This window comes from Tamandua tetradactyla, chromosome 17 (assembly GCF_023851605.1).
Source record: "Tamandua tetradactyla isolate mTamTet1 chromosome 17, mTamTet1.pri, whole genome shotgun sequence".
Taxonomy (NCBI): Eukaryota; Metazoa; Chordata; class Mammalia; order Pilosa; family Myrmecophagidae; genus Tamandua; species Tamandua tetradactyla.
Window position 1 is genome coordinate 39,960,340 of NC_135343.1, and position 24,754 is coordinate 39,985,093.

The 24,754-nt window shown below is 36.8% G+C and overlaps 1 long non-coding RNA gene across 3 annotated transcripts in view; it reads left to right on the forward strand.

Moving 5' to 3' along the window:
* Nucleotides 1-3,529: 3,529 nt before the first annotated feature.
* LOC143660923 (uncharacterized) overlaps nt 3,530-24,754 on the forward strand; it is a 111,811-nt gene continuing 90,586 nt past the window's right edge. For 2 of the 3 annotated variants that reach the window (XR_013164328.1, XR_013164329.1), the window contains exons 1-2: nt 3,530-3,667; nt 3,784-3,835. This is a non-coding gene — a long non-coding RNA (uncharacterized LOC143660923). Of the gene's footprint in view, nt 3,668-3,783; nt 3,836-5,816; nt 5,874-6,614; nt 6,709-9,514; nt 10,201-24,754 lie in introns of those variants that run through there. The other variant, XR_013164330.1, reaches the window with a different exon arrangement.

The window sequence follows — 24,754 nt, forward strand, 5'->3', positions numbered from 1 at the left end:
CGATTAGTAAAGAATACAGTTAAATCAAAATGCTGGCAAACTTAGGTCAATAGTGTTTTAGCAAAACAAGTGAAGTATTATAGTAGTGAATGTGTAGAAATTTGCTACTATGTGATAACTTTCATTTTTTAGCCCATTTTATGTAATGTAATATGTGACTTGGGCAGTTTTCATGATCCATGTTTTATTTCCATGCCAAGATAATGCAGATTAAAAAAAAGTAAGTTTGAATAATTTTAAAGCAGACTTGCCGAAATCAGTATTGAGAAGAAGCAGGAGTGTCCGCAAGAGTCCACACAGGCGTACTTTCATTTACCTAAAAGTGAGGATAGCTCATTTTCAGCTAAAATACAATTGTTCTTGTTCTTAGGCTACATGGGGAGAAAGGTACGTGGGTGTGATGGCTGCAAATGGATTGCTAGCTTCTAAACAGTTCATCATTCTTAAATGATAGAAGTACAGCGGCACCTTTCTGAGAAAAATCTTTCCTGTAGATTTTACTTTGTCTGTGCCAGGACAAATTGCGTGTTAAGTTGGAATATTTCTGAGCTTTACGACACCTCCACTACTGTCCTTGTGACATTAAGAAGCTGGCATCCCTCTTTGGAAGATGAGGGGAGAATGCCCCCTGCCCTCTTAATTGATGATTTACTGTGTTTTCCCCTGGGGCCACAACTGATGATCTGTAAGCTCGTTGAATTTTGAAGCATATACTAAATATAATCAATATATATAAATAAAAAAAAAGAGAGAAGAAAATGCAATGAAAATTTATGACCTTAACATTCCTTCAGGGTCAAGCAATTTATCAAATTCTCTCACTTTCTGGTTTCAATTACACAGCCATTGTGGAAGGAACTTATTTTAGCAGGTTCATTTGCCTCAGTGGGGAATACAGGACTTTGGCCTAATGCTTCACCTTTAGTGCAGGCCATTTGAGCCTTAGAACAAATACCAATCATCACTCTTTGGGAAAAAAGAATCTGCATCAGAGTGGCCTATCGGAATGGGGTTTCTGTCAAGGTAAACGGTTGTCGGCAATGACTGTGGTAGAGTGGCGATAAATCCCATTTTATTGCTGAAAAATTCCAGCTTCTCTCCATGCCTGACAGCTCCCCACATTCTCATACCCATTTGGGCAATTTCTGCACTATGTCCATCTGGTTCTCATTACCTCTCAACCTGCCTGCCTCTGATCCAGAAAAAGTGCAGGTCAGAAACAGGGGAAAAGAAACCAAGGTGATGGACAAAACAGAAAGCAGAGGGGTGGCCCAGAGGTGAGGGAGCAAAAGGGAGAGCCGGTATTCCAGCTTAGACTCTGAGTAGTTGGTAGAAGGGGCTATTTAAATATATTAAAGAATGATAACCAAAGAGCTGGCAGTCAAGAAGTCAGAAGAACCTATACCTTTTGACTCAGGCTTTAAAAAGACACCTGTTTAGGGTGGAGAAGAAAGAGGGAGAGAAGGGTGTGGGTGTGGGTGGTGGGGACAGAGTAAGGCAGAAACAGAGAAGGGATGGTTCAGGACTTCACTTCTATTAAGGGTACTGCCACCCAGACTATGACAGAGTAGGGCTATTCTAGAAGAGGCTGGAGCCCCGTGCTCACACTTGTCAGGCTTCTGAAAGTGAGGATAAAACTCCACTGGATATTCAATTTTGGTTCACAATTATGCTATTTTTGCAGAAGGAAACTCTAGGACTTCCAAAATCATTGCCTCTATTCATTTTTCTAAAAAGATTAAGATGTAAAAACTAATGTCCTATTTGGCACACTAAGGACTTGTTCTTTCATGGAATGACTAGACTAGGACAGAGTCTTTTGGGGATCACAGAGTCTCTTGTGATCATTTTCAGAACGGCTTTGCATTTATGTCTTAAAAAATTGGTCTTATTCTCTGAAGCTGAAATCCTTTTGATCATAATTTCTTCTGACCTAAAATTACCCCAAGTCACTAAAAGATGTCCTTAGGGGCCAAAAAAGATATGAATACATTAAATATCTAAGAACAGATACAGACAATAAACCTATTACATATTAACCTAAATCAGACTAGGATGAAACTATAACTATATATGCACAAATATAAAATTTACTTATTATTTGGTGCAGTGGGTGAGGACATTATAGTTAATACTAGAAAATTGTGGAGGGCGGTGCGACGATGGCTCAGTGGCAGAGTTCTCGCCCGCCATGCCAGAGACCCAGGTTCGATTCCCGGTGCCTACTCATGCAAAAAAAAAAAAAAAAAAAAAAAAAATGTGACATGGGTATTGAAATCTAAATGATGACAACCTGAGGACTTTTAATTAAAAAGAATCAGAATCAGGTGGACGGTTAGATGAATAGTAGTTATTTCACCACCTGTTCTGCAGTCAAACTTTGAATGTAAATGTCTTGAAACCAGGTAAGATGGTATATTCTTAAACATGGTGGAGAGCTGTGGAATTGTTATGATTTATAGACAGTCTCCTGTGCTAGATTTGTTTGGACAGACAATACCTCTTAGTGCCTTCTGGATCTCAGGAGTAAAGAATACATTCCTTCCAGGTGCTGGAAAGTCACTTTTCAACAGTCAGACCCCAAGTGCTGCTGTGACTATTTGTCTTTATTGCTTGAATTCTGAGATCAAAATTACGTTAATTTCCAATTGCTGAGCCAGGCCTTTTGGACAATAAATAATAGTTTGCAATCTTTGAGATTTAATTTCTAAATTTTCAAGCCACGTATAATCAAAAGAAATTCTATAAAATGAATCTGAAATAGTAAGAAAATGGTTAACTCTGAATGGACATTTCTGTGCAGAAAGAGATTGTTTATAAATTTCCTAATAATAAAAACTAGATAATTATTCCTGAGTTAAATGACATATGATAAGATAGAAGCTTATTGTTTGACAACTTTGAAATGAATACATTTAAACAACAAATATTAGCTCTAAAACAGATAATTCCACATGTACATCTTAAAAGACATAAACCTTTGGCTAGTATCACATATCCATTAAAATGGGCTTAATTTACGGCATCCCTGATTTGGAAAGTAATTTCAGATTCTTAGCCAGAAAGAAATGATCTTAAACTTTACTTTTCTGGGCTATACATGTGTCAGCATTTAAATGCTAAAGGATATTTGTTTGTTTTAATAGTATAGCAGGGAATTAATGGAATGGGGGAGGGAGGTGATAACTTAAGGTGATGCCTGATAGCTGTTGACTCATAAATGTGTCCCACAGATTTCAGTGTCCTGTAAGAGAAGGGAAAAATAAAGAAACCTCTGCATTCATATGGCTTTTAGGAAATATAAGGCACATGGAAGAAAGTGCTGAGATGGCCATTGAAATATTTACAAAACAAATCATTTACGTTTAACTTTTGTATATGTAAAAACCCGGCGCACCTACAGAAAGACTGAATCAACTTTAGCTGTAAGAAATATTTCAGCATCAAAATGGTTAATAGTATTAGCTCTTCAAAAGAGCCTATTGGCTCACCCTCAAGGATGCCCCGCAGTTGTTGTTAAAGTCATCAGATGAAGCTAGCCTCCTCAGCTAGCCTTTAGATTTGTCTGCTAACAGTAAAAATAGTATAATAAATCGGTAACATATGTTGCCAGGCAAGGAAAAGTGATATAAATAAAGAGCCTGGGAGACCCCAATCCAAGTACAATGTGAAAAGAATTTAACTTTCAATCTATCTGTTGGCTAATTACCATTTGAAAAGTAATTTGAAAGTGTTACTGTTATTTGCTTATTTTCTTCCTCATTTTTCTTTTTTTCTCTTCAGATTGCATTCTTACCCAAATACTCTTCGTGATTGCCTGCTTTGCGGCTTCGGGGTAAGTCCCAGTTTTCCACAACCTTGAGAAAAAAGAATGCATAACATAAAAGATGCCAGAAAGACTTATGTGTCCTGATGTGCAGGTTTTGTGAAATATACATGGGTTTGTTGGGGGGATAATGAAATAAAGAGAAAGAGTTTGTTTCTGCAAGGATCAAGTGCTTAAGTCTGCATATGCAAACTAGGCTCCCACCAGGAAAACCACCTCTGGAATGGAAATGACAAAACTTGAAACACATACAATCAATTATTTTCACTAGCATTTAAAATATAGAAAACAAAATCTGCTTCGGGAATTGACTGAATATTTTATTTAGCTTTTTTATTGAGACATCCTTTGAAAAATGGCATAATATAAATAGTTTTACAAAGCAACAATATAATCAATCTCTAAACTAGAATATAAATCAAGGATTTCATTAACTGCTGGTAGCCAGTTTAAATTGTAGTCTTGTCCATAATGCCTATCTATCTATGTATGTCCAAGTTATATTAAAAACCTTTAAATGGCTTTGTAATATCAGCCACATCTAGCTATTATAATAATTAATGGTACTGTTTTATAAATCAATACATGTATTCTTGATAAATTCATATCCAGTTAATGGTGTAATTTAAATAAAAAATTAATGTAATAAAGGACATACAGAAATGGGCAGGAAATCTTTAAAGGTTAAGAGACAAATTTGTTTAAATTCATTTTTTAAACTTGTTCTGAAAAAGTTTGTGTTTAAAATCAGCTGAGTAATACCTTGTTTCTGTAAAATTAATCTTGCTATTTCTGTTGGTAGAGTATTGAGTTTGTAAGATATTTTCTTTTTTTAACTGCAAGTTTTAATTAAATACTTATGATGCTATGGGATAGTTTACTGCCATTATACTATTTTGTGATTATTGAATGTTCTTTAGAGAAAAAAATGAACAAAAACAAACCAAACGCATCAAGCCAGTAATTTATTTAAAATAATGAATGAAACGTAAATGCTTTGTAGTTATCTTTTTTAAAAAATTAACTGTTCTGAAACTCTCCAAAGCTATATACATATTTTACTTAAGGGGGAAAATGACTGATTAGTTTAATGAATTTGCATGTGCAAGAGCCCAGCATTTTTGCTGCTTTCACTGATTGAACATTCCAGGAATTTTAGGGAAAAAAAAATGCATTGAAGAGCCCAAACTGTATTTTAACGCTGCATGCGGGTGAAGAAACATTCCCCCAAAAGAAAAATGTATTATTGTTCTAATTTTAAAAACATATGCCAAAAGCATATCAAAGAATAACAAGATTTTGAAAAACAAGTGAATGCTATATGTTATCAAATCTTTTCAAGTAAAATTTCATTCGGCTTACAGAGTAAGCATTTAAAATATATATATATCTTTCAGAATTATACAGACCAGTCTGCCCTGCCACCCTCGCTGACATGGTGCAGAAATGTTACTTTAATCCACTGAGCTTTTTCTGACATTTTTCTTAACATTTCTGAGCCTTATTTAAAGCAGCAAAGGAGACGTGTGCAGTTTCCTTTGACACTGATGGGTGTTTCAAAATGTTACATCTGTGAGAGAGAGGGAGAGAGAAAAAAAGGATTTGCTGCCAGTCACTTCATCAATAGAACTACAGGAGCAATTACTATTTGTTAAAAGTTTACATTTCAAATGAGGCTAAATTTTAAAGGAGGCTCATCCTTTTAGCAGGCTGGGGGCTTGGAGGAGAGGGGGGAAGAGGCTGCACGTTAGTGATTACACGTTAAAGTGCACTCAAGTACTGAAACCATTTAAAATGTATTGTGTTTTTAGATGAAACCTGCAGCAAAACCACTCCTAAGAGGCTTAATTTAGGTTTTATAGGGGGAACATAAAAAAGACCAGGTTAGAGCAACATGCTGAAAAATGTGGTACATTTTAAATATCTTCATTTAAAAACGTGTGTTTATTTTTCCTCTTGGGATCACTAACGTGTGTCTCCACCGAGGAAGCGAGGACATGCTACATTCTTAAAAATTATCTGAAAAAGGGATCACATTCCAAGACAGGTTTGAGCATTTTTATTACTAGAGATAACCTCTTAATTATGTCACAGCCTTCCACTTGTTAATCAGGGACATTCAACACGGTTAGCTATGCAGTGGTTTCCTTTAAAAGAATGCATTTTTAGTAGTGATCAGAAACACATTTTTTCTTCCTATCATATTTTTTTGTATGTATGATATTACCACTACTAAAAAATGACTTACCTGCGTTAAAAACATAACACCTAAGAAAAGCTCAAGATGCTCCTAACAATGCTGTTAATTACTTCAAACTGTGCAGTCCATGAAGAGCTTAAGTGGTAGGTAATTTTACTTTTCCTGTCTCGCCACCTTCTGCCACCGCCACCTCCCGCCCAATTCCTATTTGAACCAGTTGTGGTTTCTTCTGCAGCCACCAGAAGATACTCAGATACTCTTTCAGAGAGCGAGATGTAAGTGGAGTAAATAAAATCATGTTTCACTGTGGCTTTATCAACTCTCCCAGATAGTTTTCCTACCAGCGGATCTGCACTGTGAAGACCCATAAAATTATGCAACAGTGACTTCTTCGGAGGTGCTCTAATCAGATAATGGCTGGCGTTAGGAGGGAAGGGCCCAAGGCAGCGCTGCTGGCGCTTAACACTGTGGTTGGTCATTACTTGTCTGGTAGAGACCAATAAACAGCTGACGACTAGCCTATAAGGAGCCAATATTTTACATTTATCCTACTTATTTTTTTCTTTTCTTTTCAACCTCTTATAACAGCAAGGGTTTGTCAAGAAGATCTATGAGGAATAGCCTCACGGGCACCTTAAAAATAAGAATTTTCCTAACATGCAATGACGCCTTTTGTGGAAAGGTGAGAACGATTTTGGTTATCACAAGAGCATAGGTTTGATTTGCTTAAATTTCATTTCTTTCTCATGTGAACCGTTCCCACTGCACATCTCCCGTCCCTACCTCCCAAAACATACTTTTTGACAGGTTCGCAGGCTACAAACAAAGGGTTTTAAAAGGCAAATATTTATATTTGAGTTCTGACAATCACAGGACCATTTTTTGCGTCCTCTGTAAGCCTGTGATAATTGATGCTTCATACCTGGAAATATGTTTCATTTACTTCTTTACACATGCAGATACTATATAAATAAAAGGGAATTCATGGAAAGGAATAGGCCATTTGAAATAATAATCTTAAACTGAACTATATGACCTGTTCAAGCTTTAAGAGTCGGAGCTGCAGATTGCTAAAATTTAAAGAAAATTTGATAACAAATGAGGACTTCGTGCATTTTTGAATGCTTGTTGAATCTGAATGCCTACTTGGATCAAACAAAAAAAAATAAGAAGGGTGAAAGGAAGGCAGGAGAGAAAAGGTGTGAGTATTATATGTTTTTAACTAAAGTATGCAACTTCATTTTTAGATTTCTTGCTATAATTCTACTGACTTTTTCTTTATATTTAAATATATTTTTTACTAACCAGCGCAAATTGCAAAATAGCAAGTTGTTTAAAGTGTCTTTCCTTGCCTGGGATTTTCATCTTCAAATGAACAGAGGTACACACATAAGAACTAGACCCTGATTTCACAGTCCTATACAAAGTGAGGCAATTCTTGAGCCAAACAAACAAAGGGGGTGTAAGCGATTTCATTTATTTTGATAATCCTCCTCCTGCACGGGAGCATTTTGCTGTCTTTGTCAAAGTGAATGACAACAATTTGGCCAACTCTCTCTGAGCTGCACTCAACAGTGACAGGCAAATTATCAGAGGCCCTGCACTTCTTATTATCAGAGGAGAAGCCATCAGGGGGACGCATGGAGGATACCTCTCCCTTGTCACTATTTGTCAGTGGGACAAGGGCCACTGCTATGGGTAGCTGACAGGTAATTTCAACAATAACAATTACTCCTATTACTGGTGTCATAAACAATTCGCCCAAGGCATGACAATAGCAAAGCTTTATAATTCAATGCCATATAAATAAATGCCAGCAGGTAACAAGTAATTTAGCTCCAATCAAGCTTTCACCTCGGCATTAATATTGTTATTGCAAGAAAATGGAAAATTGAAAAAAATTCAATATGTTAATAAATTAAGAGGGGTTCAAGGGCTAGACAAGAGGGGTTGAGAAAAGGACTCTAAAATTATTATTGTATCCTATTTGGTGCCATCCCGGGGGCCAAACGGCAGCATAATTACTTTAAGATACAAAGGGAAGTAGGGAGCATTGTTGCTTTAGAGTCAGACCTGGGAAAAATGTGACATGGCCTTTCAGAATTCGCCTCTCTCCAATTTCTGAAGAATATAAGAAGAAATATGAGAATGTGTATATAATGTAGCATTTCACTGTGTTTTCTTTCACCTGAAATATTGCATAGGAAGCAGAGGCTTGAGTATCAAAGGAACATTTCCATCTGTTTAAGGAAATCACATCAGCACCTGCTTCTTTTACATGCAGTCTCATAATGAAACTATTTTAATAAGCCTGTTTTTATCTGCGGTGAACTAAGGCTGAGTCCTCTTTGCTCTCCAGCTGCTCACCTTTTGGAAGCGGACTAGAGCACACACGTCTAATCTTCCCCTCTGTGTAAAACTTTCTGATCAAACTGATTGGCAATTGTAGTGTTTGTCCAGCAAGACAATGTACCATCACAGTGACAGCAGTAAAAGAATTTGAAAATCTCTAATTAGGAGAGCTGCAGAGCAATTAACGCATGTCAAATTTCACTTCATCAAGTGCCACTCTAATTTTCCTTCGAAAAATTAATGGATTTTTTTTTCCTTTTGGTATGTGTGTGTGTCCCCTTAAGGCAATGTTGATTCAAATCTGCTCAAGATGCAGTGTTGCACAGCTAAGCATCTTCTTGATTACAATCCGCCACACTTCTAACTGCGCTCATTCTCACTGCCATGGATACTTTGTCAACAGTCAAATTACACCACGCTGATAACAATGCATAATGGTGCTCCTCCTCTGAGGCTCCTGCCAGGAGATGGGGTTCATAACAAGGTGGTGTTTTCTTCTCAACTAGTTCTAAAGGAAGTTCGTACGATCAGATCACTAGTCAGGCTTTCACTTTCAAAAACTAATTTGTTAATTTCAAGAAAATGAGCAGAGTGATGGAAGATGAAAATCCCTCATCGAAAAAAAAATCTGGAACTGAGAAGAGCTGTGGCCAAACTTTTGCTTAAACACTTTGTTCAGAGACATTTTCAAGAGCACTATTCTTGGTTAAATACCAATTTTTTTTCTTTACTTATGGGCTATAAACATTGGAAGCCTCTCTTGAACAGACAGTATTTAGATTGTGAGAGAAGTTTGTTTAAATGCCGTAGTTGCCAGAAATCCTCAAAACATCACAGGATGCAGAAGACAAATGACTTTTTTTTTTTTGTCAGGACTGTATATTCCAGATAAATGTTGATTCGCTTTAACTATTTTTCACCCCAGCTCCTTGTTGCAGATCAGTGTGCCCAAGTTGTCAGTACATGTGGAGAATATTGTTCACAGAAAAATGAAAGAAAGAGATGCGATGATTATGAGATGATTTTAATTTCAATCTTTTAAGAGATTCTTTAGGTTTTTTTGGTTTTAAAAATGATCAGATTCAGGATGAAATGGGGGAAATTACACAAAATGTTAAATATGTTCCTTCCTTCAGGGAATAGAGAATATTCGCTCGGATTGACAACTCAGGGTTTTCATCGTGTAAGTATAGTCCTGGTTATATGTTTTCTTTAATCATATCTATTTAATAAAAAAACTAAGTCTATGAAATGTACATTCCATTTTTTTTTAATGCACAGGTTGATTCCAGCTTTTCATTCACCAACGGCTAATTCAAAAATCTAAACGTTGATATTTTGAGGTTTATATTTCCAAATTTTAAATATCTTTTCCTTCTTTTATGGCCCCACCCCATCATGTTCTTAAGTGGCGTATTTCAAACAAAAGAAAATGACATCCCCCTTTCAACTAACCAAATGTTAGACTCTCTCAAAATTGATTGGGGGCTGACTGGAAGTTTTGCAATTAGATCCACGCAAATTGAATTATTTTTTTTTTCTCTCCAAACATCATCCTCTGAACTTTATAAATATAACAATGCAGGGTTTGGGGTTTCTTGTGGCTTGTTTACAAATAAAGGTATCTTGATAAAACCAAGCTCTGTGTACCTTTGAAAAACAAAAACCTGGAACAATCTCATATTAAAACATGGCAAAAGGATTGTAAAGGGAAATTTAAAGGGAGAAAACTTGATTATATAATGCAATCCAGCAGTAATCAATTTTACCTTCAATATCTTGCTTTTGTTTTCAAAATGCTAAATAAACAATACATAATGCATCCCTCATCAGCCAAACCATGGAGGCTCTGTGCTCAAATAACAGGAAACATATTCAATTTTCCTAACAGAAGACAGTTCATTAAGCTGTGCCACATCAAATAAAACTTTAATTTCTCCAGCATCAGAGTAGCAATGAAAGCAATTGAAGAAGATGAGCCATATGGTACTTCTATCAGCAAACACATATTGCTCATTCCCCCAAAGTTTTCTAATTCTGCTCCCCAGACCTGTGTAATATAGATAATGTGCTCCGAGAGCAGCAACCATGAGCTATCTAGTGTACACTCCTAATACTGTATTTAATGGGAAATAATGAATCATAAAAGCCTAGAGAAGACGGCTTTTGCTAACCTAAATCTCAGCTGTAATTTCATTGTTCTATGCCTAAGATGCTGTTTGCCCTTTCTAAACAACAGCAGTTGAACATAATTATGCTGCTTTAAACCTGGGCTTGAAAAAGCATCCCTAATATAACCAAGTTTCTATTAACTCCTGAAATTCTGAATTTAATGATGCACTGATACAGACATTGAGAGTAAGGAGCATGTGTCATTTTAAAACCCAAATAAGAATTTCCTCCCTCTTCTCTTTGGTCTGACTGCTCAGTGCTTTTATATTCCCTCCCTACTCCCTGCTTGCCGACTCCCCCCTCCCCCCCAATGCAACAGGAGTGGCATGATTAAAAATGAGGAGATTTTCTTATTATTAGCAAATTTGACATTTCCTTGATGAAATGCACATAAAATGTGAGAGCTGCACAGTACTCAGACGAAATTCCCCACTCCAATCCCAGCTACCAAGATGAAATAATTTAGGTAAAGAAAATGTAAAGATCCTCGTACATCTCCACTGCAGAATGCTAGGATTGTATTATAAATGAAAGAGCCGAATATTGTTGAGCTTTTAGAGCAGTAGCATTTTGACACGTGTGAGGTGTATAGTATTTCTTCTTTCAACTTAGCTGGCTTGATTATTCACCTAAACATAATACATATGTTCAAATGCAGCAATTTACATGTCACGAGTCCAGCTTCTCTTCAGTGAAATCTTGGAGCTGGGGCTTAGTTCATGTTTAGAGAAAAATGTTCTTTTTTTCCCCCCAAATAGATTGGTGATTTCAGCTTTTTCCATTTTTAAAGCTGATCAAATCAATATTTTACCAATGGAATGCTAATTAAAAACACCCTCAAATAACACTTGCAGCTATGTATTGAAAACATTTTAATGGTTTTGTTTGTTTTGGCATCATATCAGCCAGGGATGATTAGATTAAAAAGATTCTTAAAAGTTAGAGATTGTCTTTTTAAAGCATATTGAAATCAGCATGTTACATGCCTGTCTTTGAACTAGCTCTACACACTTGATTGCCATTGTCATTAAACTAGTTGTTTGGGTGCTGCTCTGTGTTGGTTCAAACCCAAAGCTGATTACTACTAGTTATTAACTTGAAATCATTTTCCATATAAATTAAAAGAGAAAAAAAAAGTCATTCTAGCCAGTGGGAGAAACAGTCACCAAAAAGTGAAATAGCACAGCAAGTTAGCAACATTAAACAAGGATAAAGACCAACAGGTAAAATAACTACAGTAACATCTAAAATGCACTCAGGAAAAAAAATCTCAAAAACAACACAGGAGCAGTCCATTGATTATATTTCATGAATGCCTTAAAACAAATGTTTAAACAGTTTTCTGAAACAGTGCAGAAAACCTCTGCATGCTCCACTGGGTTGCAATGACAATGGTCTATTGCAATGTAAAACACGCTGGAGGATAAAAAGGTGCTTTTTGTTACCATTTTATCAAAGCTGTTCATCTTCGAACTGCAGGCAGCATTTTGCTGGAATTGCAGATATTTCTCTGTCCAGGCTCCTTTGTTTGTGCATCTCATTTGCATATATTTATCTCCAGCTGAGGGTGCTTTCTGCTCGTTAAGGCTTCCCCTCACATTATTTTATAAGCCAGCTGCTAAGAGGGATTTCACCTGTGGTGACTGAGAAAAGAAGGGTGAAAAACTAAATTCTTCATAAAAAGGAAATCTTCTGAGTCTCTTCCCCTATAAATGGGCACCATTTGTGTTAAATAGCCTCTTGTCATGATAGATGTCTCCTGAGGTCAGGGGTTAAAGTTGATTTGAAGGTCAGCAGTAAAACAACAGACAAACCAGACGCCAAACTGGTTCCTTAGCTGTCGGTGGGAGCTGTGGTACAACCAGGTCTTGAACCTTTTCAACCTCTAATAAAACAGGGGATGAATCTGAAGTGGATCAACCAGGCCCCTGAGGAAGCAGCACAGAAAAACACAAATAATATCAATATCAGGCAGCTACAGGAAACAATGGAGCATTTCTCCGCGCTACGTGCATGCTTCTATTGTTTCAAGGGCTGGGGAATTAATTCCACTTATTTATTTAAGGCGTGTCAACTCACTGCCTAAACCTGTTTCAGTGTCAAGATGAATAAAACTTTTATGGCTCATAAAATAGAGCCATTCATCTCAATGTTCTTTGTGGTGCCTTTTTTTTTTTTTTCCTGGCACACTGAACTGGGCCTCTGCTCCGCAATGGTCACATCTGAACCCACTGCTGCTGCGACCCGCTACCATATAAGAGAAAAAATTATTTCACCGGCAAATGGATCTCAACAAAAATGCCACAGGAAAGCATATTAGCTGCGATATAATAGTCCCAAAAATCCCCGTAAATACTCTGCACACAGTTGCATCTGTTTAGAGCATGCATTATTCATGAAGCAGAAATTTCATTATTTTAGAGTAAAGAAAAGTTCAAAATGAGAGCAATAAAAAATTAGTTTCCTAGAATATCATGCATTTCATTTTACTTCAGAAATGCACCCTTCTTATGGTAGCTTCTCCCCATTCATCATTTTTTTTTTTTTGCCCAAGTTTTCACTAGTATAAAGATAGCTTGTACTGAGGTAATAATCAAATGCCTTTTTTAGTCTACTGCCCTGTATTGCATGCTGGATTTTACATAAAAAAAAAAAAGGCAAACATAAATGGGAAATAAACTTTATATGAATTTTGTATTCTGAATCTTTCCAAAGTTCCATTGTAAAATTAATTTTACTTTTTTATTTCCAGACTGATGATTTAATAGTAATATAATAATAATAAAGTTAGCATTTATGAAGTGCCACTCACAGTGCTAAGCACGTGCACTTTCTCATGCAGTTATTAGCGGTAATTCAACCCGTGTCACAAAAGCCAATTCAGGACATATTCTTAGTTAAACAGTTTCAGTCAAACATATAGCATTATAGTAGATACTTTAAAAGGTAGTATCTTGGGAACAGATTCTCTTATGTTAAAATGAGCAAAAAGAAGCAATTTGATGATATTTCACAAATTCGCAAATCCCTGCTTAAATCACACATCCCAGCTTTTTGCTTTATTGTGATACAAAGTGAATGGTAGTTGAAATATGTAGTATGGTGCTCCAGTAACTTATACTTTTGAGTCGCTAATGAATATATTGTAACCTTTACTAATAACTGGATTATTTCTGATTTAGTCTGTTGGTAAATCAGTGCTTTTCCTCATGAACTCAATTTTTACAGGAACTGGATTATTTGAGGATGATCCCAAACAGAAGTTGTGCGTTCGCATTTTGCCTATCCTCAAGGATACGACCCTGGAGAAATGGAATTCAATTTGTGGGTGCTCAACACCTCAAGATTTAACTGTTTTTTAAATTTCCCTTTTGAACAGGTGCTTAAACCTTGCAGATACACCAGTTTCATTGCACAGTGGTGGCCCATTTATTCAGCAGCCCTGTTTGAAAACAGAATTGCTTTCAAGTAGGGCCCCAGGCCCTAAGAAAAATATTTCCACTCAAAAGTGATTGGGTTTTGGTAATCTATGGCAGTATGTTCTCGTGTAAGCATGGAGAAAGAGATTTTTCTTCTATACCCAATTACATTTTTAAAAAATACAAGTAGTTTTGTTTCACACATGGAGCTCAACTTGTGGGTGGAGAAATTTTCTGACTTATTAAATGTTGTTTATATCCCCATCTTTGCAGACCCTCTGCCTTTCCAAAGCATTTCATAGCTCTCTCTGTAACTGACTTACCAATTTTCTTTCCGACCTTCTGCATTAAGTTTAACCCCACCCCACCTCCAAACCCAGAACCTCCAAGCAACCACGGTACAGCAGAAATGGACAGCTGACTCCCCCCACCCCCCTCCCCCAAGTCTCTGAGTCTGCATCCACGTCTCTCGTTTTTCTTTTACTCTAATCTAATCGCTAATTCTTAAGCATGGCCAAATAGTTAAAAACGTTAAGTGCTAGCAAAGCCTTCTACCTCCCCCTCAAATCTGTCTCTGTTTATGGAATGGATCCCAGTTTCCTCCTTTCCTCCTTCAGCCTGAGGTCCTCAGGTCAGAACACTGTAAATACACACAGCCCTGGCCCGACCCATAAATCTGAGCAAAGGGCAGGCTTATATATTCAGATAAGGGCGGGCAACGGCGGGGGCATGGAAGGAGCGAGCACCAGCAGAGTCTGAGGCACCACAGGCGTGCTGGGAGAAACAGAGCTAAGGGACCAAGAGTCCTCTGTGGGGAGGAAAACAGAATATTGCCTCGAAACATGGCTGCTTCTTTCTAACTGATGAGGCTGGCACTGCTCCCCCTTCGTTTATTTTGTTTCCACGTTGTTTATATTCACATCCTTACCAAACATATTATTTTAGAAGCAATTGAATTAAACAATAAATTTCATTTATTCCCAATGTCCTTTTTTCTTCTTGATTGTATTTGTTTGTGTTTTGACCTGTGTGTGTGTGTGTGTGTGTGTGTGTGTGTGTGTGATGTGAACTGAAGTCATTTTACCAGAAATGTTTCTCTACTGTAATTTTTCAATCTCAAGGTCTTGGACTAAATAACCTTGTTTGTTAGTCACCACATTGAATTCCAGAGAAATATATGTCTAAAGGAGTTGGGAATGACAAAGTGATAAATAAATTCAGTCTTCAAGGCTCCTACTTTATTCCTGGGTTCAGGTATTTCCTGTAGGATTTTTTAATCTCAAAATTCTGTGACTCTTGACTCTCAAAAGATCATCCTTCGTGGGGGATGTGCCCATTGTGAGCTGAGATATTGTCAAAATAGAAAATCCTAAGCAAGGAGACTGTGGTTGAGAAAGCATGCATGTTCTATCACTTCCCTGCCCTCATCTTCTTTAGATATGATAAGCTACATTACAAATTTGCCTGAGTCATTTCAGATCCTAAGAAAAGGCACTACCTGATTAGTTTTCGATCAATATTTCATATTATATTCCATATATATACACAGTTTTAATCTGACTTCTCTAACTTATCTGTTTCGCATAAGAGAGAACTGTTAAAATAAGGCTAATTGATGTTATTCAAAAGGAACATCTTTTTGTGGGTTGAAAAATATAGTGAAAATGCCATACTGTTAAGAGAATTCTATGGGAAAAAATACCAAAAGAGTGATTGGACTGGGAGCCCAGAGGGATTGCCTTCTCTCCAGCCTCACCTTCCACAAATCCCTTAAATGATACTAAGGATAAGTATACTGACCATCATCGTAGCAATAATTGAGCATTTGCTTTTGGAAGGTAATGTAATAGGTACTATTCTAATCCTTTACAACATGACATGATCTCTATCTTATCAATGAAAAAAAGCTCTGGTTTGAAAAGTTCAGAAATAATACCAGATCACACATCTCAGCCCCCAGTTTCAATGTCCACTTGGCTGTAGAGCATGCCCTCCTGAGCGGCCGCTCCTGGCCTCGGGTGCTGTGTCTTCAGGACGAGGGTTTATTTTCTCCCACCTTCTCACCTCTCTTCTGTTTCTCACATCTTGAAGCCTATTCTTGGCATTTCAACACAGCTCAGGCATCTCAGGCTGACTCTCACAGACCTCTGCGGCCTCCTGAAAGTGAGCTCTCTGACTCAGCCCAAGATTTACCATGGCATCCTCCACTGCCCCTTGTCTCAGCTGCATGTTCATCAGTGAGCATGGCAGACTGTGAAGTAGGCAGAACGTGAAGTTTCACGACCTAGGTTTGAATCCTGACTCTTGCATTTACCAAGCTGTGTGGCATTGGACAAGCTACTTAAATCTTCCATGGCTTAATTTTTTCATCTGAAAATGAGATCTGAAATAGTACTTATTTTATAGTCTAATTCAGACTCTCGGCATTGGTTGCCTGAACTGTTAAAATCACCTTCAGGCTGGTCTCTCTGAGCCAGGCTCTTCCTTCTGCAATCCAACCTCCTCATGTCACCAGAGTTACCATTGCAAAATGAGAAACATGAGACTCTCTTGCTTAAAAATATGTAAGGCCTCATATTGCCCTTAAGTCTAACTATTGAGTCAGAGAAGGGCCTTGGCAATCCATTGCCAACTGGCCTGTCCGGGGTCATTAGTTAACTATGTCTCCCTAAGCGTTCTGAATGTTCTAGCAGCAAAAATAATAATATATATATATATATATATATATATATATATATATATATATATGGGATATTCTTTAATGCTTCAGATTTTGGCTGTGCTGTCCCCTCTACCTGGAACATCCTTCCTTTCCATTTCCACTCGGGAGAAGTGCACTTGTCTTGCATGGCTCACCACAGAAGTCACACATTTTTAAGGACAGCATAAGTTGAGTGGGTCAGTTCTGTAGCGTATTCCTTTGTTTTCTTCTGGGTATATACTGAGTTTTGGTATTGCTGGGTGGCGGGCCAACTCTCCACTTATTTTTCTGAGGAGCTGATGAACTGTCTTCCACAATGGCTGCACCATTATACATTCCCACCAGCAGTGAATAAGTGTTCTGTTTTTTTCACATCCTTTCCCACATTTGTACTTTTGTCTTTGTTTAATAGTGGCCATTCTTATAGGTGAGGTGGTATCTCAGTGTAGTCTTGATTTGCATTTCCCTTATAGCTAATGAGGATGAGCATCTCTTCATGTGCTTTTTAGCTTTTTAGTATTTGCTCTTTGGAAAAATGTCATATCCTTTGTCCATTATATAATTGGGGTTGTTTGTTCTTTTGTTGTTGAGTTCGTATATTTATTTTTGTCCTGTATGAATTTATCCTAATGGAATTGTAGCATATAGATTCTGTCTTGCTTCTTGCACTCACCAGGTGCACTAGGATTGATGAGTGTGGCTCTAGTTTACTGAGTTTAACTGCTGTATAGCTTTTTTTTTCTTGGCATGGGCAGGCTCCAGGAACTGAACCCAGGTCTCTGGCATGGCAGGCGAGAACTCTGCCACTGAGCCACCGCCACACCACCCGCTGTATGGCTTTTTTTTCTTCTCAAACAGTTTAATAGCAAATAAACAAAGGAAGGTACCATACTTGGCAGAAACAAAATGACTTTTTGTTCATGTGTCTGCAATTAAAACAGATTTAAGTTCCCTATTTGGGACAAAAGGAAAAACACACGCAAAAAAGGGAAGGGATTCCTTTTAAGCACATATTCCCTTACTCTGCACTTTTAACAATTGTTTTTTCTCTTTTAATCCACTACACAAACTCTGGATCAGGCCATAAAAGTGATGAGGATGCTTCTTGCCTTTTTTCTTTTGTATAGATTTTATCAGTGTGCCACAATCTATTTTGTCATCTATTGGGCAACGGGACATTCATTCACTTGTTCATTTAAATTGATTTATTTAATGCCATCAGAAACACTGCTGTATAGAATAGTCTTATACATATGCCGTGGTGTACAAATGGAGGACGAATGTCTTTCCTGAGGAGGGAAACTGCTCAGCTGTAGGATATATGAATATTTAAATTTAATAGGGAGTAGAAAACTCTTTTTTCAGCACCAGCACACAAAAGAGTTTTTGACAGATTATTACATACGTGTTTTGGGTCTTCATAAAAATTATTGTATGTGGTAGCCAGCTTCCAATGTTCCATTTCTCTTGGGATTCACATACATTGTGTGGTCCCTTTTCATACTGTGTCAACATTGGTCTGTGTGATCAATAGAATGTGGTAAAAGTTGCGGTGTGATTAAGTTATAAAAGGACGTGGTTTCTGTTTTAGGCACTTTTCTCTTTTTTGGATCTCTTGCTTGGGGGAAGCAGTTGCCACGTTGGGTGCAGCCATCTGTAGAGGCTGGTGAGATAAAGGAACTGAAGCCTCTAGCCAACAACCATTGAGGCTTGCCAACAGCCACGTGAGTGAGCTCAGAAGGGAATTCTCCAGCCCCAGTCTTGACATAAATGCAGGCTGATAATTGGAATATAACCTCATGAGAGGTCCTCACACAGAATTGCCCAGATCAACTGTGCCCAGATACCTGACCCACAGAAACTATGTGAAACAATAAATATTTGTTGTTTTAAGCTAACTTTTGGGGAAATTTGTTGTGTAGCAAAGATAATATATTCCATTAAAGAGGTAAAAACTTCCAAGTTCCTGCAAAGAATTTGTGAAATAATGCAGGATATTAAAACAAGCATTTAAAAATAATGTCAAAATTAGGTTGATGCACCAACAAATCTATGTTTATTAAATGATTTGGGCATGGTAACAGGCGTCATAAAAATGGGAAACCAAGGATAATTTGTAATTCAGAACCCGTAGCACCATGTATGTCTTCAGATTTTTAAAATTGATTTATATTTATATTTATGCATCTTTTAGATGTCTTTTTAAGTATTCCTAATGCAAAAAAATTCATAACCTGACAGCAAAAAAGAAGCCATCTCAATATAAAGAAAAGGGAGAGTTGTTGACTAAGTCATTTAGCCATTCAGAAGAATATTACATAAGTCATGAAAAATATTTTTTAAAAATTATGACATGCTTCCAAAATAATATTAAATGAAAAGATCAAGGTATAAACAATAAAAACAGTAAAAAAAAATTATTCAGTAATTTAAACATGAAGTGGGTATCTCTCATTTGCTGGATTATGTGGAATTTCATTTTCTTCATGAAACTGTTTTGTATTTTACAAAGTCCTTCTAATAAGTGTGCTGTTACTTTTATTATCAGAAAAATATACTTGATATCTAAATAAATGGTTTCTTTGAAGAAATGATTTTTATATTCAGCAATATAAAGAAACGATGACTACAGACTTCTACCTTCAAATTGGGAAAAAAACCCCAGCAATTATATAAATATCAACAATAGAGTTTCTACTTGGGATGGTTGAAAAGTTTTACAATGAATGATGGTGATGGTAGCACAATTGTGAATATAATTAACTCCACTGAATTGAATACTTCAAAGTGGTTAAAATGGGAAATTTTTCATTGTATGTATGTTACCAGAATAAAACAAAAAAAAAGAATCCATAGAGCTGTATAACATAATGAGTGAACACTAATGTAAATTTTGGATTCTAGTTAATAGTAATTATAACAATATTGGATCATCAATTATACCTAGATTTCATCTCAATGTGAAATTTAATAATAGGAAATATTATGTGTGTTTGGAGAAGGCATTTGGGAAATTTGTACTTTCTGCACACAACAACTGCTCTAATAAAAAAGTTGAAAAAATAAAAATAAATAAAATAATGAAATAAATATATATCTAATTATATATATATATATATATTAGAGAGAGAGAAGCAAGCGAGAGAGAGAGGGCACTTCTGTAAGGGTTCTGTTTGCTACTTTAGGTTGGCTTGCTTCCTTTTATAAAAATATTTTTATTGATAAATCTTAACATACAAACATACAAACATTCCATACATGGTGTACTATCAGTGGCTCACAATATCATCACATAGTTGTGTATTCATCACCATGATCATTTTTTAGAACACTTGTATCATTTCAGAAAAAGAAATAAAAAAGAAACAAGAAAAACTCATATATACCATACGCCTTACCTCTCCCTCTCATTGACCAATAAATTTTTTACTCATCTTACCATTCTGTGGATAAAGGAGCATTGATACAAGATTTTCACAATCATACAGTTACATTGTGAAATCTATCTCATTACACAATCATTCTCAGGAAACCAGGCTACTGGAATACAGCTCAACAGTTTCAGGTATTGCCCTGTAGCCATTCTAATATACCATAAACTAAAAAAGGTGATATCTATATAATGTGTAAGAATAACTTCCAGGATAACCTTGAGACTCTGTTTGAAATTTCTTAGCCATTAATACTTTATTTTGTCTTATTTCTCTCTTCCCCCTTTTGGTCAAGAAAATTTTCTCAATCCCTTGATGCCAGGTCCTGGATCATCCCGGAAATTCTGTCCCATGTTGCCAGGGAGACATACCCCTGGGAGTCATGTCCCATGTAGAGGGGGAGGGCAGTGAGTTCACTTGCCCTGTTAGCTTAGAGAGAGCATATCTGAGCAACAAAAGAGGTTCTCTGTGGATGACTCCGACTTTATTTTAAGTAGGCTTTGCCTGTCCTTTGCAGAAATAAGTTTCACAGGAGTGAACCCAAGAGCAAGGGCTTGCCCTATTTATTTGGCTATCTCTACTGCTTTTGAGAATATCAGAAATTCTACAAATGGCGAAGTTGAATATTTCCTTCTTTCTCCCCAGTGCCCCAAGGGAACCTTGCAATTACTTCTTTATTCACTGCCAAAATTGCTCTGGGATACATCAGGGCATCAATGTAACCGGGACAAACAAACAAAGTCTCATGCCCTATTCAAGATTCCATGTACTTATCACCATAAGTACATGGTTAAATTAGGAAATGCACTACCCAAAATATAAATTTTGCACCCAATAAACATCTCTCCTTTTAGTCTTAAACGGAAGTTAAAGTTTTAAAATATGCACTATATCATCCTTCACCCTGTATTCTGATTTACCTTAGTCCTTCCAGATCAGCTTCATTCATAGCTCTACTCTAAATCAGATTCCTTTCTCAAATTTTTTAAACAGTTCCTTTATGGGGTACTGCTGACTTTCATAGCTTCAGAGCTCTAATTCTGAGTCTCAGGTGTCACATAAATACCCAAAGTTTTTGGGAATGACCAGGTTATAAACAAACAGCTCAGTATCTCAGAATTTAGAAATAAGAGTTACAACTTGTGAATCTATGTGATTATTGTAAAGCTTACAATCTAGGACCCTTTACGACAGGCCCCAACCTGATAACCCATACTCTCAACTTCAGCTCACTGAGTTTTTATATTATAGTTAGTTCATATGATTGAGGCATGATAATATTTGTCTTTTTGTTTTTGACATTTCATTCAAAATACAGTCCTTATGACTCATTCACCTAGTTGTCTACAGCGGAGTTGTCTACTCCGTTCCTTTTTGAGGCTGATTGGTAGTCCCTTGTATGTATAAACCATAGTTCCCCCTTCCATTCCTCAGTCGTTGTACCCTTAGGCTGCCTCTGTCCATTGTGGATTTCGAACACTGCCGCCACGGACAACAGTGTGCAAAAGTCCATTTGTGTCCCCACAGTCAGTTCCTCCAGGTCTATACAGAGCAAGGGGGCAAACCCACCCCTAGCCTCCTGTGTAACCACCACACTGCCTTTCAAGGGGCTAGACCTCTCATTTCTCTACAGACAGTGAATAGGTACATCTCTTTCTCTGCATTTTCTCTAGCACTTATTTCTCTCTGTTCATTTTTAAACAGTTTTATTCATACATCATACAATCCAATCTGAGTGTGTAGACATGAGGCTGGCTTACTTATAAATCATGTTGGTCTTTGGACATAATCATGGTCCTCTAACTTACTATAACCATTGATTCTTTTGATTTCTCTTATACAAATAAATAATCTATTTGTTGTTTTGTGGATGTCAGAGCTTCTGAGAAGTTCATGAAATATTCTAAAATTTTATGTGGCTGAAGTTTATATTTTTCAGCTTCTGCTCTTGAGCTGAGGAGAAGTAAAAATAAGATACATGTGATTTCATTGAGAGGCAAGGTGAAAGTGGGGGTTGTCAAAACCTTTTGTATTGGGAAGGGTGTTCCTCCAAGGTGGTTGCAAATAGTGACAAAATTGAAGGAAAATCTTGAGTTAGGTAGTATGGGATCAGAAGGCATTGCCTGAAAATAATTTGTCTAATTATTTTTTATATCAGTTAAGAAAAAAAAAAAACAACCCTTCAAATTTTGTGTTTGCATAGACTGAAATGTATTTTGTTTTCAGAATTCCCTTTCTAAAAATGTTTTTGCCCATTGAACTAAAATTGTCAAAGACCTTGAAAGAGGGTATTTAATGTGAAAAAATTAACCAAAGTCCCACCACTGCTTCAACGTTTGGTGTATTCTTCCGATGCTTATATTCTCTTCTTTTATTTTATGTCATCTAAGCTTTACCCTTCATGTATGATTATTGTTATTATTATTATTTTTGTGTACTGTATGGTGGGGTCACATTTCATTCTTTTTCTGTGTGACTGCCCCGTTATTGTCATGCCATTTGTTGAATTTTTTGGGAGGAAGTGCATGGACTGGGAATCGAACCTGGGTCTCCCACATGGCGGACCACTGAACTATCCTTGCACTGCAACCCCCCTTCCCATGCATTATTATTACTGCACCTCCCCTTGTAGACTTTTAGCTCCACGAGGACAGTGGCTATGTCCTTCTGTCTTATCCTCCTTTCCTCAGGCTTTAGAGCATGGCAAGTGCTTACTAAACTTGTTGAATGAACAAATTGTGAAATGTAGGGCTCTTGTCATGGACAATGTAAGGAGAAGAGAAAATTCATGAAGAGAAAAATACTGTAGAGCAAAGAAAGCTCTATTCCAGTTATGACTGCTGGAAATTTGGAGTGCCAGGGACTTGCTGCCTTCAATACCAGGTGCCACCAAGCCAGACTTAGAATGGATGTCCCAGGGCATGTATTGAGTGGAAGCTCAGGCCAGTTTCAGTGGGTGTGTTCAATTATTATCAAGGGAAAGAGACCAGAGTCAGTTTCCTGAACTCAAACAGGGCAAACAAGAAGAAGGAGCTCAGAAATGCAGCTTTAGGATAAGGAAAAAAATGTCATGGCTTCCAGTTTATTTGAACCGTCTGACATTGAACCATACTTGTGTCTCAAAACAAAGAAACATTTTGTTTAATCGTATACAAAACACTGTTACAAATATTTCAGGCATATGAAAAAAATACTACTGGGTAATAGTAAGCACTGGAAATTTATAGCTGGGTGACTTTGCAAAGATGCAATCATTTCAACATCACATTTCTAAGTTTTATTTTATTAATCACTCCATTTATAGAGAATCTTGTGGCCAGAATTTATTGTTTGTTTAAATTTTTATAATGCCCCCATCACTGAGGTCTCTGGATGCATGTGTAGGAGATTAAGAGATACAATAAAACTAAGAAGAATAGACCAAGCATCATACACTAGGGCTAGGTCAAACTAAATAAATATGCCTATTTCTATGTCCTGGAGTTGAACAAGAACAGAAACAAATTTTTACATATAAAATAAGTGAAAATTCTGTAACAGACTTCAGCCTTAATTTGATCAGTGCCCAAGTTAAACAGTTGTTTATAAGCCAGTAATTATAATCATTTTATGTGTTCCAATTACATTTTCGAAAATAAATGTGGGTTCCAAGGAAGCACAACCAAGAGATTAAAATTCAACAAGTTGTGAATTAAGGACAAGGCATGTGTCTCCAACTCCAAACCAATGACTAAAATCCTGCTTGAATCTATTATTAATAAAACTGACAGGAAGGAAATATAGCTAAATGCAATTCCTCTTAATTTCAGGATAAAGTCAAATTCTCTGGGTTCAATTTCTAATTGTGGTACTGTGAGTAGACAAATTGCTCATGCTCCTTTGCACCTCAGTTTTCTTACCTATAAAATGGTGACAGTAATAATGCCCACCTCATAGTGTTGCTGTGAGAATTCCATGAGTTAATAATACGTGTCAAGCTATGAGAACAATGACTTGTACATAATACATGTTATGTAAGTATTAGTAATTATTAAAAAACATCAAGACCAAACACTTTCCTATTGTTATGTATGGTTTGGTCCTTTTTTTCTTGATAAGAATGCATGCAGCATTTGTCCTTTTCTACAGTTTTGGTGTTTCACTTCATTCTTATCCTGAATTCTTCCTTTCTTCCTTAAAAGAATGCTGCTTTTGCTCTTCTGTTAACAAATCTGATCTCTTTTGACTTATCCATTAAAGAAAAGGTAGGATGCTCCATTGTGTTGGGCCAGAAAGTGGCTCAAGGCTTATTTCTTTGGCAGGTAATGTCTAGACATTCTAGAATTAGCCACAGCACTTGAGAAGAATGGATCCATCTTAGAATTCTATTGGAAAATACAGGGCAATCTCATAAAATGCTTGGCTCCTTAAAACAACTCTTCAAAAAAATTTGTCCTAGACTATAGGTATTTGAGTACCTCAATATGCTCTTTCAAGATGGACAATAAAAGAAAAATCGTCTGTCAGGATTGTTGTTTACATGACTTTTCCCAAAGAAATTGAGTTATAAATTTTCTTTCCTGGAAGATCTGAAGTGAGAAATCAACTCTCCATTTCCCTGGCTCTCACTCTGCTGCCTCCTTCTTGGTGCAGCCCTGCAGTGGGCAGAGTTCT